The sequence below is a fragment of the Centruroides sculpturatus genome, unplaced genomic scaffold, assembly GCF_000671375.1.
Source record: "Centruroides sculpturatus isolate CEXI.00-Female unplaced genomic scaffold, Cexi_2.0 scaffold136, whole genome shotgun sequence".
NCBI classification, from domain to species: Eukaryota; Metazoa; Arthropoda; class Arachnida; order Scorpiones; family Buthidae; genus Centruroides; species Centruroides sculpturatus.
Genome location: NW_019384534.1, coordinates 259,435 through 278,328, shown reverse-complemented (window position 1 = coordinate 278,328; position 18,894 = coordinate 259,435).

Below are 18,894 nucleotides of genomic sequence, written 5' to 3'. Positions count from 1 at the left end.
CCTAAATAAGTGTTTAGCATTGAAAAGAAATTCGGAAAAAAAATAGAATTTTATTTAAAAAAAAAATACGAGGAAAAATATATAGAAAATGATAGACTTTTATAAAAATATAAGGAAAAAGATGTTTGAAAAATAGATCTAAGAAATAAAATCAAAATTGGGAGGACCAAATGTAAATTTTTCTTGAATTTTTAAGGATTATAATCAGTCGACCCCCCTATAACACTGTTGATTTTTCCGTTTTATATGAATTCCATGTTGTACGAGTCACTTAGATTTTACAAATACGTGAGCCGTTCACAGCCCGGCACACGTATTTATAAAATCTAAGTGACTCGTACAACATGGAATTCATATAAAACGGAAAAATCAACAGTGTTATAGGGGGGTCGACTGATTATAATCCTTAAAAATTCAAGAAAAATTTACATTTGGTCCTCCCAATTTTGATTTTATTTCTTAGATCTATTTTTCAAACATCTTTTTCCTTATATTTTTATAAAAGTCTATCATTTTCTATATATTTTTCCTCGTATTTTTTTTTTAAATAAAATTCTATTTTTTTTCCGAATTTCTTTTCAATGCTAAACACTTATTTAGGTGGATGTATCATTGAATAGAATCATTTTTATTTATTTTAACAAAGAGAAATGTAATTAGTCTTCTTATAAATGTAAATAAAGTTGGATTTTATGTCTTTACTTCGCATAAATCACTTAAAGTATATTCCTTTCTATTCAATTTTTTTTTTTATATTTTTAAATTGTTTTTCTTTTTTAAACGAAAGGAATGTTAGATAGAAATCTAATTAAAATATTTACCAAGTTTTACATCATATGGGAATTACTGGAGAGATTTTTCTTATGAGATAAATAAATTTTTTGTTCTATTTTTTTATTATATTTTTTTACTTAATTCTTCTTAGAATTGAAGGTTTAATTCCAATAAAATAAATCTCTTTTTGTTTCTACATTTTTTTAAAAAATTGAATAATAATTAATTCGGTTTTATTCAGGATTTTATCCTAAACATTTCGTTGTAACTAAGTTACAAATCCCATTAGAAGCATGTTTACGGTATGTCTTTTTTTTTGCATGCCTCTTCCATACTCATAAAATGATAAGATATCATAAACCGGAGATCATTTTCTGGATTATTATACAGAAAACATTGTTTAAATCCTGTNATTCTGATATACAGGGTGGCCCAAAAATCGGTTAACCGGTATAAAAATCAATTGCTATTTAATTCAAATATTTACAGGGATATAAAACACTACACTGTTCCAAACTTAGTTTACAATTGTATGTGGAACGTACAAAAATATGATTAATTTTTGGGCCATCCTCTATAGTCTCACTGTAATAGTTGAGTAGCCCAAAACTCAGTTAACCATAAACATGACTTTGTATTCACAGACGTATCTGAAATAAGCAAAAAAAACACTCGATAAACTAAGTTTTAGAACATATCGTAGGGTTTAATACTGAAGAAAGTAATGGAATGTATAAATCGTGAATTTGAAGTGGGGGAGAGTAACTTTATATATACTGTATATATATATATATATCAAACCATCAGCAGAAGTTATCAAAACAGAAAGAGTTGGTTTTCTTGTTAAACAACTATTGATAACTTAAATCGAGAAGTTTGAGAAGATAATGGATGATTAGCATATCTTTCATTTCCTTTTCTCAATCAATTAATGAAGAAGCCAAGTTGTAATGTTTTGGTAATGAGAGAAACGAAGAGGAACTACTTGAGGTTAAAATATATTCTGTTGCCTCAGGCGTATAATTATCGGTGAACAATTTCAATTAGTAAAAGCTTTGTTGTCATTTATTTTCTACAAAACGTTGATGAATAAAAATTATTATTACCTTTTATCTTCTTTTAAAGAGGTCATTTTCATTTAAAATTCATTATTTGTGTATTTATTTACTTACAGTTATAATCAATTTAATCGTAAAATAAACTTTAATGGCTTAATTTTGTTTAATTATAGTTTATTTTTATGATTTAAAAAAAAAATTAAATAAAAAGTGTAAACTTATTTACAGTTAACCATTATATAATAAGCGAAGATTATATAATTTAAAATGGAGAAAAAAAATCTCTAATTTAATCGTATAAATATGACGAAAATCGATAAAAAAAAATAAATTAAAAAATTCTTTGAAGTTTATGTAGTCCTCTGCGATATAAGTAAGATTTATTTAACGATTATTTGTTAATTTGAATCTTTCTTAACGGTGATTGGTTGAAAAAGTAAGACGTTTATAAATAGGCGTTGCTTTGATTAATTTAATTTCTCGCCTCCGACCAATCACCTTTAAACAATGAAATCTATAACCAATCATCGATAAAAGAAGATATTAAAAAGCTGTAATATTCCGAAAGATTTTGAATTTATATTTAAAAAAGAACTTAAAATGTTAGAAAATTTAAGATTTAATGTTAACTAAAATTGGCTTAATTCAAGCTCCGAATGAAAGGAGTTGAGACCTTAACAGAGCTGTAGAGAATAACCACAGGAGCAAAAAAGTCAAAGGAACCACACCTCTACATGTGACCCAAATTACTCTATGTGACATATTTCTATGCTTTTTCTTCTATCTCCAAACCCTCCCAATGATGTGTAAGATTTTCTTTATAGGTATTAATAGGTGAATGTTTTTGTAAACTAGTGATATATAATTAAAATGTTTATAATGACACTTAAATTATATTAATTAAGGCCTGTTTATAATGTAATACTCATAGTACTGTACAAATAAATCTTGAACAGGTATGTTTTAGATTGTAGATTGTAATTGTTATCAGTTTCTCTGTAAATTTGTTTTTATAACAGATATCAATATATTTTTATGTATGGCTGATGTACCGAAATGCATACCAGTAATAAAGTCGAATTTTGATAATAGAAGTGCCATTGTATTGTTACTAATAGCAGTGTGACAAGTCTCTATTATCTCTACTGTAGTATGAGAGATTAGTTTCGAGACAAGAAGCTCTTTTATAACGTTATTATATATTTTGACACATTTTATACATTTTTTAAATAAATTTAGTCACGCATTTGAATAATTTACGACTTACCTAAAGATATATTATATATATANATAATATTTATGAAGATACAAATGTTCAATCGAATTCTAATTGAAGCACGTCTGTTTGTTTATCCGATATTTTTAAATGAATTAGTTGTAGATTTAGTTTGGTTGTTTGTAATGGAAACTGAATATTAATATATTAAACATTGCAATATCATAAATTTACATTCTGTGAATTTTAAATATGTTGATATAATCGAAAGATTTAATAAATTTGCAAAATTGAATTTAGCTTTGTGTTTGCTTGAATGAAATCTGTTGTTAAGTTGTAAAAAAAAAGAAAATAATAATAATATATAGGCTATATTTCCACATAAAACATCCATGAGTTATCATTGAAGTAGTTGGCTGAATCGAAACTATTGTCAACTATGGTGAAAAATTCAGTAATGTTTTATTAGGTATGATGGCAAAAAAGATGCGAACCAACCACCTGGTTTTGGCAATAATTCTTGACACTTGGCTCAGTTCACGTCTACCATTAAACATTCAGGTGAAAGTATTCTTCCTTACTCCATATTTTTCTTTACTTGAATGGTTTCTGGTAGCAATGGTGCAGAAAGGAACGCTTATCCATATAATATCTACACAAAAGTATGTACTCTTACGACTAGCCAAGTGAATAATCGATCGAGGACAACAAATATACCTTTTAAAAATAATAGTTAAGTTTTATTTTATTCTCAATAACTGTTGGATTTATGTTCCTCCTCTTGATTCTTACTCCAAGATATCTTCTTACATAATAAATTCTGCTGTGGAATTTATATTTCTCTGCTATATATACATATAATTCTAATAACTAATATTTTTTCTTGATACATTAATATTCACGTCGATGATTAATGAATTTTTATGTCTTAGCATAAATTATAATTGAGAAGTTTTTACCTTAATCAATCGGGTATAGGATATCAGATGATGAATTTCGATATAAAATTGATGTAAAATTTTTAAAATTAAGATTAATTTACAGTTATTTCCTTCCGGAATTATAAAATTTCATGTTAAAATCTACGTAAATGTCGTTAAGTTTTTAAGACGTAACCTTGTAACTCAATGAGATGATAACTGCCTGAATGAAATTTTTTTTAAGTTAAGAAATCGTTTAAAAATTAAAGTATAAATGAAATTATTAGTTGCAATAATATATAAAAATTTATTATAAATTATAATAATCGAAATTTTCATGATATTTTTTACAAAATTTCATGAAAACTTCTAATCTAAGATAAAAGTTAGAGTGAAGACTTATGAAGAAGACCTTCAAAATTTCAAGTTTCCATGATAAAAATTTACTCAATATTCTTCTAAAATATGTAGAGGAATCTAATAATTAGTTAACAACTATTACTTCCTTAATTTTACCAATAAATTACCTCAATATAGTACCAACTCGACACGATTCTACGATAAAAACTTAATATTATCTTATACGACTTGATGCAACTTAATGTTAAATTAAGATTAAATTATATTACATAGGATTATACTTCTTAATCTTTATAATCATAAACTAATGCTGCTAAACTTTATACTTAACATAACTATATTTACTTAAACATAATTCTGCATACTAAAATAGAACCAAACTCCATAACTCTAGAGAAAATCATCGAAATTTAAAAACTTAATTAAAAATTAATTATTTTAACTTTTAAATATAATTCTACACAATGTTTTCTGTTAATAAAACATAAATAATTAATTTTTTATACAGTTTTTCTAACGCGAAACAACGAATTTTATATGTAGATGACCTAATTTTTTGTATATAAGAATGAACTTTGTTGTATAAAAATTCACTTAAAAATTAATATTCCCGAATATAAATCTTATAAAAAATTAATATATTTTAAAATTTTTTAAATAAGATATTTAAAAAGTTCAATAATAATTATTATATATTCAAAAACATTAAGGAAAGTGGTAAAAAAAAAATTTGCTTTCTTAGAAATTCATTAATGTCGAATGCAATTATGAAGGGATTTTATTAATACCTACCAAAATCTCTATTGAATATTCATGAAGGAATATTTTATGAGATCATATTTGAATAAATTTCAATAAATTTACGCTTTTTGAATTTTATTTTTTATATAAAAATTCACTTTAAAAAATTAAGATTTATAGAAGCAATGCATGAATTCCCTTATAAATCTCAGTGCGTGGTGTATTGTACTGTACTTTACATATAAAAAAAAATTATACTTAAAACTTTAAGTAAATTATTCCTCTTTTTTTATAGTAAAAAAAACTTTTATAACAAAATAAAAGATTCTTTTTTATTGATATTAAAGTATAAAAATGTATAAATTTTTGCGAATTTTTCCACGCTTAGATGCTAATTTTTGATCGAGTTAAAAATTCACTTTTAAACGTGTAAAAATTGCTAAAAAAAATTAACATTTTTCTATTATAATCTTGTAAAATAATGTAAAAAAATTTATTTAAATTTTTAGAATTTATCCAAAAAAAATACATTTTATTATTTACACAATAATCAATAATTATAATAATAATTCTGTTTCATTAAATCATCACTGGAAGCGATTGAATGAGAGATATTTACCTAATTTCCGGGAAAAATTAATCTAAATATCCCTATTTACAGGGATATTTCTTATAAGAATTAATTGAAATAGGGAATTTATCTTTCCTTTAAGATAATTTTTGCAATACAGTAGATCCCCCCTATAACACTGTAGTTAATTCCGTGTTATATGAATTCCATGTTGTACGAGTCACTTAGATTTTACAAATACGTGTGCCGGGCTGTGAACGGCTTACGTATTTGTAAAATCTAAGTGACTCGTACAACATGGAATCCATATAACACGGAATTAACTACAGTGTTATAGGGGGGTCTANCGGTTGTGATTTTTATGAAGGGTTTTTCTTGCTTGAGGAATATAAAACTTTCTCATTCTCTGTCTGTTAGAAATTTTTATCACAGTAAATATTCGATGGTTGAAGTAGTATATAGTTAAACATTCTACGTCTATCCCTGTTTTTATAGTGAATTTTCTAGCGAAACTTAATAACCGTATTCTTACGTTGTATCTTCTCTTATATATATATATATACATCATTTTAATACAAGAGTCATTTATGGCAAGTTGCTAACATGATAGCAAATTCATATCTATTAACTGAAATTGGATAATAAATCATGTCACGTAACATGTGACCTCGTATTGCAATATGGATTTCATTTGCACTTAACATTGGTATACACAAATCGATAATTTTTGTAGTGTACGTCACAGATGTATTCTTTCTTAACTGAAAGAAGCAAAAAAAAAAAAAATATCTTTCTGCTCACGTACAGAAAATATACAGAAATAAATCTGTCAACGATTTTCAATAGGACCTTCTTGACTTATTTGTAAGCCATGGACGTTGACATAAGTTAAACAATTGGTCCTGTTTAAACCTCATACGGATGAAAATGGCGAAGGAAATTACAGTTTTTTTTCCTTTTTTTTCGTCTTGCTGTACTTCAAAAAACATATTTAGGATGGTTTTTTTATTTTCTGGATGGAAGGGCTACGTGATAAATTCGATCATCAGATGGATCAAAAAAGTGCTGTCATGACAATCTCCTTCAAAAAAGTTAAATTTTCTGGAATTGGACGCATCTAAATTGGATAAAAATCTAATTTTATGATTTGTATGAAGTCATAAAAATAAATTAAATTTTTTTCTTATATGAATTTTTATTATTTTATGTAAAATTTTTGAACCAAACTGAAGAAATTGACTCGCGTTTTGCAATAGAGCAATGTGGATTAAATGTTATATTTTTGCTCGTAATTAAAATGTTAGACCTTTAATCAAATTGAATAGCATTGGCCCACAATCTGTAGTATAACCTTCGACCCTTTATTGTCTAAGAAAAATGAAAAGATTCTCAATTAGGGTCGTAATCCTAATTCCTCATTGCAAGTGCACCAGAGAAAATTGTCTGAATGCTTCGATTTGGCTTATTATTCATAAGCTAGCATTAATAAACAATGAGAAATGATTTCTCCTCTACTCACATTGCGCATAAAAAAGCGAAAGCTCAAAATGGGATTCGAACCCGGATCCTTCATAACTATAGTGTCCATATGACATTTATGGTGTTGATCGATTTAAGAAGTAATCTTATATTTTAAAGAAAAACAAGAAAAATACTTATAATTTCAATATTAAAACAATATACAATGCAAATAAATGAAAGTTTCGAGTTTAAAATTTAATAAAAATCATTTAAAATTCTCTCCAATCATGCCACAAATTTATAGATTCGATTGATGGACAAAGCAACACAAGGATCCATAATCCACCAAGGGGGATAAGACCCTGTTTAGGTGCTAGACAAGCGAATAATACTAAAAAAAATTCCACACGGGAATCCTTTAGGGAGGCGCAAACTCGCGACCAACTACAAATTAACGGACTTAATAAATTGGATTGATGGACAAAGCAACACAAGACACGGATCCATAATCTACCAAGAGAGATAAACCCTCAGGAGGACTTTTTAAGAGAAAAATGGCTTCTGTTTAGGTGCTAAACACGCAAAGAAAACCACGCAACAAGCCCTTTATCGAAGCGCGAACCCGCGACCAACTACCATTGTTCGGCGGTTTTATCCATTCAGCCAATTTGGGCTCTACATTTCGACGATAGAATAAAAAAAAGAAAAACAATTTATTATTAAAAAATTGAAATAAATCACACCAATTAAAAAACATCCAGTTTAAATTATAGAGCGTTGACAAATGTTGTATTCAACGTTTACTCGTTTATATCTTAACTTATATAAAATTAAAGGGCCAGAAATTTAATAATAAATGGTTGAAAAAGTAAATTTAACAACTTACACACGTATTTATCAACATAAACTTTAAAGAAGAACATAAATAGGTTAAGAGAGCCAAGGACCAAACTTAATCAGATTTTTTGAACCATAAAACGGAAATAAATCCAAGTAAATTTATTTACCTAGGAAACTTTTTACTCTTTTTTTTTACCACTTTTTCTTTTTTTTTTACCACTTTTTGATATTTTTTAAGCACCTAATAATTTCCAGGAAGTGTTATCGATTTTATATACATTTTATTTCTTATTTTTTTATTAAAAAAACAAAAAAAAAGGTACAATATCCTACTCTTGTGCGGTTAGTAACAGCTGCTTCACTTAAATTAATTTGCTTTTAATTACCGAATTTTATCGAAGCGCTAAAGATAATTTCTTTTTCTCTCATATATATAATTTTTTTTTAAATATAATTTTTAATTCTAATCATTCTTTAACTAAATATAACTTTTATTAAGATAATTATAACAGAATTTTTTTTTTTAATGATTTTTCGCCGCTTCGGTTTTAGTTCGCATTTTTAGACACTAGGGGGAGAAGTGTTCCGTTTTAAATTCTAAAAATAAATAAATTAATTAAAGTAATTATTATAAACAAACTTTTCGTGGCTCCATCTGTTAACGACTAAGAGAAATAATTCTCTAATTTTTCTTTCTTCTTCTTCTTCTTCTTCTTTTTTAAAAATGTCCAATATTTTAATTTAATTAAAATTATTAAAAAATGTAGAAAAGAATTTATAATCTTAACTAACGAGCCATTGTTAGAAGCCCATTCAAGTAATTNTATTACATCTCTTCGCAAATCTCTCTCTTCGGTTGTGATTTTTATGAAGGGTTTTTCTTGCTTGAGGAATATAAAACTTTCTCATTCTCTGTCTGTTAGAAATTTTTATTACAGTAAATATTCGATGGTTGAAGTAGTATATAGTTAAACATTCTACGTCTATCCCTGTTTTTATAGTGAATTTTCTAGCGAAACTTAATAACCGTATTCTTACGTTGTATCTTCTCTTATATATATATATATACTTACAAATTTCTCCCCTCCTTCTCGTGCTTCTCCTCGTCTTCCTTCTTCTCTCCTCCTCCTCCTCCTCCTCCCCTCCTCCTCTTCCTCCTATTTTTTAAGATGGTATATAATATTTATATATATCTTAAACGTCACACAAGTTTTTTAAAACTGTTTACGGTCTGTTTGATTTTGAGTATTTTAGGTAATTTCCACTGCTTTTATCTTCCTTTCAATCTGATATTTTCTTTTAAAAAATTGTGTATATATATATATATATTGTTTTTAGTTTATTGGCGTCGTTTAAAATTGGATTTTCGTTGATGTAAATCTTTCTTGTTGCTGTTATATCGATTTTATATTTCCTGTAAAATTATTAGCTAATATTTTTCTATTAAATGAAGAAATTGACTCGCGTTTTGCAATAGAGCAATGTGGATTAAATGTTATATTTTTGCTCGTAATTAAAATGTTAGACCTTTAATCAAATTGAATAGCATTGGCCCACAATCTGTAGTATAACCTTCGACCCTTTATTGTCTAAGAAAAATGAAAAGATTCTCAATTAGGGTCGTAATCCTAATTCCTCATTGCAAGTGCACCAGAGAAAATTGTCTGAATGCTTCGATTTGGCTTATTATTNTCAAAATAAAACCCTGTCCCTTCTTTCCCTGAAAATGTGTTTTTACATATTTAATGTATTGCTTAACACTTGAAAATGGATCCTTTTTCATTCAAATTTATGATACCAATCAAACCTCTGAATAACGATCACTGAAAGGGAAATAAACGTGGCCGTATTTTTCTATTAAAGGGAGAGTGTTTTTATGTAATTTTATAACGTTTCGATGCAATTATGGTACTGTACGTTATATTAAAGGCGTTACGCTGTTGAAGGGTGTAAACGTGCATTGCGGGGCGTATAACATGTTAAAGCTTTTTATATACTTAATTATTTAATGATTTAAGATTAATTTTAGTTAATTATTAATTAAATTTTGTCTTTAAGAGTTGAGGAATTCGTATCTTTGTTTATTTGATACGTCGACAACACAGTGGGCGATCTGCTAAGGGGAGGACTTCCTAAGGGAAACTGGCTCCTATTTAGGTGTTACAAACGTGAATATAATCCGGAAAACTCCACGTGATTAGCCGTTGGTGAGGTGCGAACCCACGACAAGTATTTCAGTATATTTATGCACTAGGGCTTTATCACTTAGTTTGCCTTAAATAAATAAGAATTAAAAAGAAATCTTAATAATATAAACTCAAGAAAACAAAGAAAAGAAATTAGATTTATATTATTTTATAATAAACACATAAATCATAAAGAGAAAATTTTAAATAATTAATTAACATCACTTTCAGCATCATGCTCTTGATGCTCCACGAATTGAACAATGGCTTCTTTGTTAATTAAAATTATCTTTAAATTAATTGAGTTTCGAACAATTTAAAAATTTTAAAATTTAATCAAACTTAAAACACTTTCATTTCCACAAAATGGCGTCTTAAGATTACTTAATTCAGGAGTGGAAAATTGTATCAAGAGAATAGGAGAATGTATCCTCATTAATAAAGTGACAACCAATTTCAAGTTTACACATTTTGGAGTTTTAGCAATTCATATCTGAAACACCGTTTTGATTAATGGACATAAAACTACCATTTAGATGATATAAGAGACAGACTTAATGGAAACACAACAATCTACAATGTCTGCTTATTTGTTTACTGCTCTATATAGATGCAAGCGCAGTCAATCCCTTGATGACGGAATTGGTGACGAATGTTTACATTTCCTGCAGGCGTGTTTAACTTGCCTTCTACTCTTTGATATTTCCTGTTGTGTTTACTTAATGGAGCCTCTATATTTCCATTTTAGTGTTAATTTATATTAATTTCTTAAAGTTATATATATATATTTTATTTTACAGTTAAGTGTGCGTGGGGAGGAAGAAGAAGAAGAAGAAGAAACGTGTTCAGAACACTAGAAATTGCTATATAAAATATAGAAAAAATGATTTTAAAATAAAATAAGCGTGTTTAATTTGTTTTAGAAATCTTCTGTATTATAAGAAAAGGCGTGGGTTCGTATCCGAATCGAGGGTCTGAACCCACACCTTTTGGCTTAGGCTTATTTTTAAAACGTTTGATTTATATGCTTATTTAATGATAGAAGTTGTTCAAAGTACTGTACAGTTGAACTGTACATTTTATTTCTTTCTCTATTTTCATTTTATTATTATTTTTTTGTTAAATTTCGCTATTTTAAAATATAATATCATGTTTTTAATTTTGTTTTGTTATTTTTAATATAGGCCCTACCATAGACGATTTACAAAGAGATGACTTTCTAAAAGAAACTGGTGTTAATTTAGGTGTTAGACACGTGAATAAAACAGAGAAAGCTCTAGGAAATGAACCCTTTAGTGAGGCAGGAACCCACGACCAGTGTTCAATGGCTTTTATCCATTCGATCATTGTTGGCCGTTGTTGAGAGGTTGCATAGATACGTAAGAAAAGATCAGAAAACTTCACGAAGCCAACCCTTTAGAGAGGTAAGAACCCACGACCAGTGTCAGTGGCTTTTATCCACTGATGGACTGGCCGTTGTTGATAGGTTCTACTGTGTTTATTTATTTTTTATGATTTAATTTTAATGGATTCTATGAACAAAATCTCTTTAATCACACTACAGAACGTTTAATTTACTAGAAAGTATTTAAAGAACAAGGTTAAAAGCTTAAATAAATCTCAATATACAAGAAAAAAAAAGAGGAAAAAATCAATTCTCCATAATCCAAAAAGAACGTAAACGTAGTTTTTTAGAAGATATCCTCAACTCCCCAGAGAGTTTAGAACTTTGTGTCCTTTAAAATATATCTTCAATACAAGAGGATTTTTCACGATAGAAACTGATCCGGTTGATCCTAATAAAAGAATTTCTACAAGAAAAAATATTATATTTAAAATAATAAAAATAATAATATTTATGAAGATACAAATGTTCAATCGAATTCTAATTGAAGCACGTCTGTTTGTTTATCCGATATTTTTAAATGAATTAGTTGTAGATTTAGTTTGGTTGTTTGTAATGGAAACTGAATATTAATATATTAAACATTGCAATATCATAAATTTACATTCTGTGAATTTTAAATATGTTGATATAATCGAAAGATTTAATAAATTTGCAAAATTGAATTTAGCTTTGTGTTTGCTTGAATGAAATCTGTTGTTAAGTTGTAAAAAAAAAGAAAATAATAATAATATTCTGTGTATTTAATTAAAATAATTGAAAATAAATGCTTTTTTTTAATAGTAAGACTTGGGTGCTCACCAGTGGCCAAGCGGGTAAAACCATTGAACACTGATCGCGGGTTCGTGCCTCACTAAGAATTGGTCTCTTCACGTATCTAACACCTAAATAGATGCCATTTTCTCCTCTGGAACATCCCCTTGGTAATCGTCCACGTGTTGTATTGCTTATACCATCAATCTAGTCCAATTCTGGATTCTTATCTCAATTGGGATACGAACCCACGTCTTTTTATAATTTTATTTGAGCCTCTCTTTTGGGTTATTTTTTAGACTGTATCCGCTTTGCGGACATTAATAAGTCCTTTTAATAATACCCATAATGGATTACAAGGGGAATGGATGGGTGTGCTGAGGGATGCTGCTATGTATTCCCTGAAAAATTCCCGGGGTTATATCTAGATCTCGGGCTTCTAGAGCCTTAATTGACCCTTCCATCCGACTGTCACGTGTTTGTTTTATGTTACTTATCTTTCAGCAAGTACAGTATCTATGGGTTGTTCCTACTATTTTTGTATTTTCGTAGCATTGGTAAGGGATTGAGTACTTAGTATACTTGTTTAAGAGCAATCCCTAAACTGTATTAAAGCTGTTCATATGAGAATTCATTCTTCTTGCTTCCATTGTCTTTTGCAGAATTTAGTGATGTCAAAATAAAACCCTGTCCCTTCTTTCCCTGAAAATGTGTTTTTACATATTTAATGTATTGCTTAACACTTGAAAATGGATCCTTTTTCATTCAAATTTATGATACCAATCAAACCTCTGAATAACGATCACTGAAAGGGAAATAAACGTGGCCGTTGTTAGAAGGTGGACGTTATTTCAAGGTTATTTTGTATGAATTTTTATTCAAAAAGGTAAACTTTCTGAAAAATAACTGCTCTTTAAAGGTGGTCGTTATTGGAGGTTCGACTTTTATTATTTATCTTTAAAAGATTATTAATTTATAAGTGTATTAAATTAAATTTTCTGGTAAATTAATAAATAATATCATAAATTCTAATACTCAATAAATTATTCGTGTAAAGTATAAACATTTTTATTATTATTTGAAAATTTTATAATTTATTCAGCATTAATTATTATTAAAGTTTGTTAATCGAGTGGAAGAGTAGGTTCAATTATTTGTTATTTAAATTTATAAATATAAGATAAACATTGCATTTTATTAATTAGTTATTAAATTTGGTATGTTAACAAGACTTGGGTTCGTATCCCGATCGAGGATTCGAACCCACGTCCTATAAAAATAGGTATTTCTGTTGTCTACGTTACTTATTTATTTTCCTATTTAGGAAGATGCTATTTCAGAGGTAAAGAAACCTAACGCTAAATCGAAGTTTATTTCTATGCATTATATTTATAAATATAATTATGCCTTATACAGTCGACCCCCTATAACACTGTTGATTTTTCCGTTTTATATGAATTCCATGTTGTACGAGTCACTTAGATTTTACAAATACGTGTGCCGGGCTGTGAACATCTCACGTATTTGTAAAATCTAAGTGACTCGTACAACATGGAATTCATATAAAACGGAAAAATCAACAGTGTTATAGGGGGTCAACTGTATAGATGACCGGCATGACACTATTGTTATCAGGCAAAGTATGATTTACAGGGGCAAGACTACTAAAATCGAGAGCATATATTTTAATTTGTATAAATTTAAAAATATAATTAAAAATTGCAGCCTGGTATTGTTACGATGCTATAATACCAAGCTATTAAATAATTGTTCGTTAACATTAACATTACGTATATCTTTTCAAAGAATAGCCATAAACTAAAAGAAAACAGAAGGTTTATCGAAAGACGTGGGTTCATACCATGTATTGGGATACGAACCCACGTTTATTTATTCAAATAATCTACTTAGAATGTCTCATTTCTATATTATAGACTATTTATTCTATTGTATTCTATATTGATCTACTCCAGTAACAATATCATGAACACAGAAAATTCTTATTCCTTTTCATGATAATACACAGGGAATAATCAACCTGTTAACATTAAAATCAAACGAAACTCTACCGAATGCAACACGATAGCCATATTTATCTTGTAAAACTATTTTATTCAACTTGATCAAATAACTTATCCCATTTAATGGAAGTATTCTGTAAAATAAATGAATGCAAATTAGAATCGAATAACAAATATGTTTAACTTAATAATTCACTATTTAAAGCCTTAGGATACATTGGAAAATCTGATCTTCGACTATTATAAAATAACAGAGAAGATAATGCCCTTTGAATTTACTTTAAATTCAATACCTCGAGTTGTATTTTTATGTAAACGATCGATATATATATTTTTTTTCTCACACCAGGAAAAAAAATTACGTGTAAATTACACTAAACGTATGTGTTAATAGAGTTATTTATAGAAAAATACCGTTATAATTTTGTATTATTTGTGTAAATATCACTTTGGAAAGTAAAAAAGGAATTTTATATAACTCAAATTTTTACCATTTTTTTTCCATTTATTTAAAGAGATGCTCGTAAATTAAGTAATGCAATTACAGTAGAGCGTCGTTTATCCGAATCAATTAAGAACTGGGGTTGTTCGGATAACTTATTTTTCGGATAACCGATTATGTACGAAAAAATATATTAACCTATCCCGTGTTGAAATTTTTCTCCGTTGCGTGTCGCTTCGCGTTGAATTTTCGTCGATGTTAAACCTAACGTAAACTTTTTAAAATAATAATCGTGGCTATTGTATCGTTAAAAATGATTTCTTTATGTTTTACAAACGAAATAAATACATTGAAAAATATAAAAACAAATAAAAATTATACTTTAGACCGACTGGAATTCATTCGGATAACCGACTTTCGGATAAACGACGCTCTACTGTAAGTGTAAACGTTATATGGGGGTATGGGTGTTTACGTTAACGCTACGTAATGAGAGTCGCAACACTTACAAACAGATTCGTTATTTTTTCTTTAAGTGGTGAGTTGAGAAACGTACTGTTTACGCCACTGGTTTATACGTCATGCATGTAATAATAATGCAGTGTTGTGTATTATTCCTTACTACAATTAATAAGACGATCCTAAAGATGTGTGTAATTTATGGAAGATAATGGAAGCAGAAACATCTGTAGAAACGTACTGACTTTTATAGGAAACCTACACATAAACATTATTACAAGCCATCAAAGACTGGAAATTACCTTTTACACTAAGATTCAGCTGTTATTGATTAACTCTTAATAACTTTTTTTTTTCTGAAATTAATCAATCAGTTTTACTGTAACTTCAATCTTTTTCTGGTAGAAAATTTTATATCCTACAATCTATCAGGATTAAGGTATCACAGGTAAGGAGTTTGTCTCGTTTCCACTTTGACAAAACCTTTTATCCTTAGTGTAACCATCTTTAATCCTTTCTCTTCCTATCCTTCACTCAATAATTTGTAACAGTTACAAACTTACAAGATTACAGAAGAATGTACACATAAGTACAGTACATTACCTATTAAAATATCTAAAAAATGGCAGCAAGTAAAGGAGGGAAAAGAATGCCAAGAATTCAGTTTCCTTCTTTACTCGCCGCCATTTTTTAAAAATATCTTAATAGGTAATGTATTGTACTTATGTGTACATTCTTCTGTAATCTTGTAAGTTGTTAACTGTTACAAATTATTGAGTGAAGGATAGGAAGAGAAAGGATTAAAGATGGTTACACTAAGGATAAAAGGTTTATTCAATAATTTATAGTAATTAGCAACTTACAGAAGAATGTACACATAAGTACATTACGTATTAAGATATTTTATTTTAAAAAATGGCGTCAAGTAAAGGAGAGAGGAGAATTCTTGGCATCATAAGGATCCGTGCCAAGAAGAAATGGATAGTTTGCTTAGTCTGAAAAATTATAAGACACCACGGCACAGTAAATAGTAATAAGTACCTATTTGGGTATCACCAACACAGTTTACTTGACAGCTTTGCGAAATGCGATGGCAAAAGAATTCTGAACATCACTTAACGTCCAGAAAGCTATTTCAGTGCAGCAGATGTGTCTGACATTCAGAGGTAAGATCATTTATCAACAGGACAGTGTCTTTGGTAGACGAGCAGACAATACTTCAATCTGACTGTGCCCGATTTTCTTCTGTAATCACCACTTCTTCATCGTTCTTACATTTCCATTTATATTAATGTGTACTTTGAGAATGCATTAGAATGCTGTTAATCTTTACTTTTGAATACTTCTGTAATTTAAGAAGTAATTTTGCGTGTAAGTGTATTTATGTGTGAGTTGGGAATATGTGTTATTATTACAATTGTGTCTGATGATTCACGATTTATTATAATAATAGTTATAACTTTCCATACCTGTGTCTGATAGCCGAATTTACTTTATTATAATATATAAAAAAGAATTTATATAAAGAATGGATAAGTCATTATTATTATTATTATTATTTTTTTCCTGTTTTACTTTCCCATTCCTGTTTTATATCATGTGACAGAGGGAAAGTATGGCAATTGGTTAAAAAGTAACACCATAGATTTTTACATTTTTGAACTCGGGGGACCTTAAAACGTGAAAGAATTGGAGGGTTTTTTTCTGTATGTGTGTGGGTGGGGGATGCACGAGTTTCTTCGTTCACTTTGAAGCTTAATAACTCCTGTACCTTTTGTCTAAAATTACTGAAATTTCGCAGGCATGTTTGAGTATTAGGGGGATTGATGTTATTCAATTTTGGTGGTTAAAGGTCGGCGGTGTGGGGAAATAATGGGTGGGGTCATGTGTCATATCTTGAGTACGATCGTACTTTAATAAATATTTTACTTGTTATTGGGCTGGAATTTGAAAAAAATTGTAGACCTATAAGTTCCCACTGTCTTTCCTTAATTAACTATACAAGACGTAACTTCCGGTTTGTACCGGAAGTTACGTTATTTCAATTAAAATCTTTCTTCCTGAAAGCAGTTAATAGATGACCGGCACAACTCTATTCTTTAAGGAAAAGTATGATGTACAGGGGCAAGACACTATTAATTTGAGATGGAGAACATATTGTAATTTAAAATATAATATTTACGTTTTTAGTCTTTATTGTTTGAATGTATAAAATTCTAATTTTAAATAATATAGCACCGTCTTCTGTGCGTGAAGCTACTGTTCATGATAAAGAATAGTCAGGGAATGAAAAGATGAATTACATCAAGCTAATTACAAGTACGGTGCCTCAACAGGCCTCACAAAAAAGGCATATCCTTCATTTAGATACCATATGGAGAGAACATGTCCTCCATTTTGAATTTTATAACGTCCCTCATCTATTTTACAAAACATCAAGATTCACTTATCGACATTAAATACAATTATTAACTTTTTTGTAATAAAACCTCTTTCTGAAAGCCATAAAAATACATAAATAAGATCTGTAAAACACATAAAAAGAGATACTTTTATCCATTTACCTTTAATTTATTTCAGTATTTTTTTACATTTTCGATTTCTCCATATTTAGATCACCCTTCCCTCTGGTCCTCCTCGAGGTTTAGATAAGGGGGTACAGCAGGGTCACTTAATCTGTGACCTAGATACAAAGAAGACTCAGAATTTAATGTTAAAATATGTACAATTTCAGGTCTTCCTATATCAATAACCCCTCTTCTGACACCACCTCGAGGTCTAGATAAAGAACCACACCTATAAATGCAGAAAACCTTTTTAATTTAACGTTAAAGAACGTAAAATCTTGGCAGTACGTTGGCTAATGACTTCTGGCATTGTGATTTTCGCCCATCACGCAAACACTTCCGTGATTTTTCCTTTAAGAACAGATCCTAAAAAACAAAAGAAAAATCACACGACTTAATTTTTTACATCACGTTTACTACATAAAAAAAATATATAAAGTACGGATTTCATTCATTACAATACCTCATAACACATAGAAATAAATCCAACTTTACCAGAAAAATTATACATTTTATTTTCTATTTATACAGTCGACCCCCTATAACACTGTTGATAATTCTGTTTTATATGAATTCCATGTTGTACGAGTCGCTTAGATTTTACAAATACGTGAGCCATTCACATTCCGGCACACGTATTTGTAAAATCTAAGTGACTCGTACAACATGGAATTCATATAAAACGGAATTATCAATAGTGTTATAGGGGGGTCGACTTGTATTCATAAAAGTTACCTTTAAAATATTGTAAACTGTAAATAAGTTGATATTAAACTTATAAAGAGAAAATTATATTTATAATAGTTTATATACTGTATTGAATAAATACATATATTTAGTGGTTTCATTCAATAACGTTATCTTTTCAAAAACAACTTTAAACTTTCTATTTTTCTTTCCATCCCCTGAGAATTTCCTTTATTCAATATCCAATGCAAATTATATATATATATATTTATATGTATATATATAAAATATCTTTTACTTTAAGTTTACGTTAAGAGATGAAAGCCTTATTTTTTTATTCAAAAAATTTTACTCAGATCTCAAAAGATTAAATTTTGAAAGTTTGTGATCTTTTATAAATATTTTCTTTAGAAATTGAATCAAAGAAATGTAT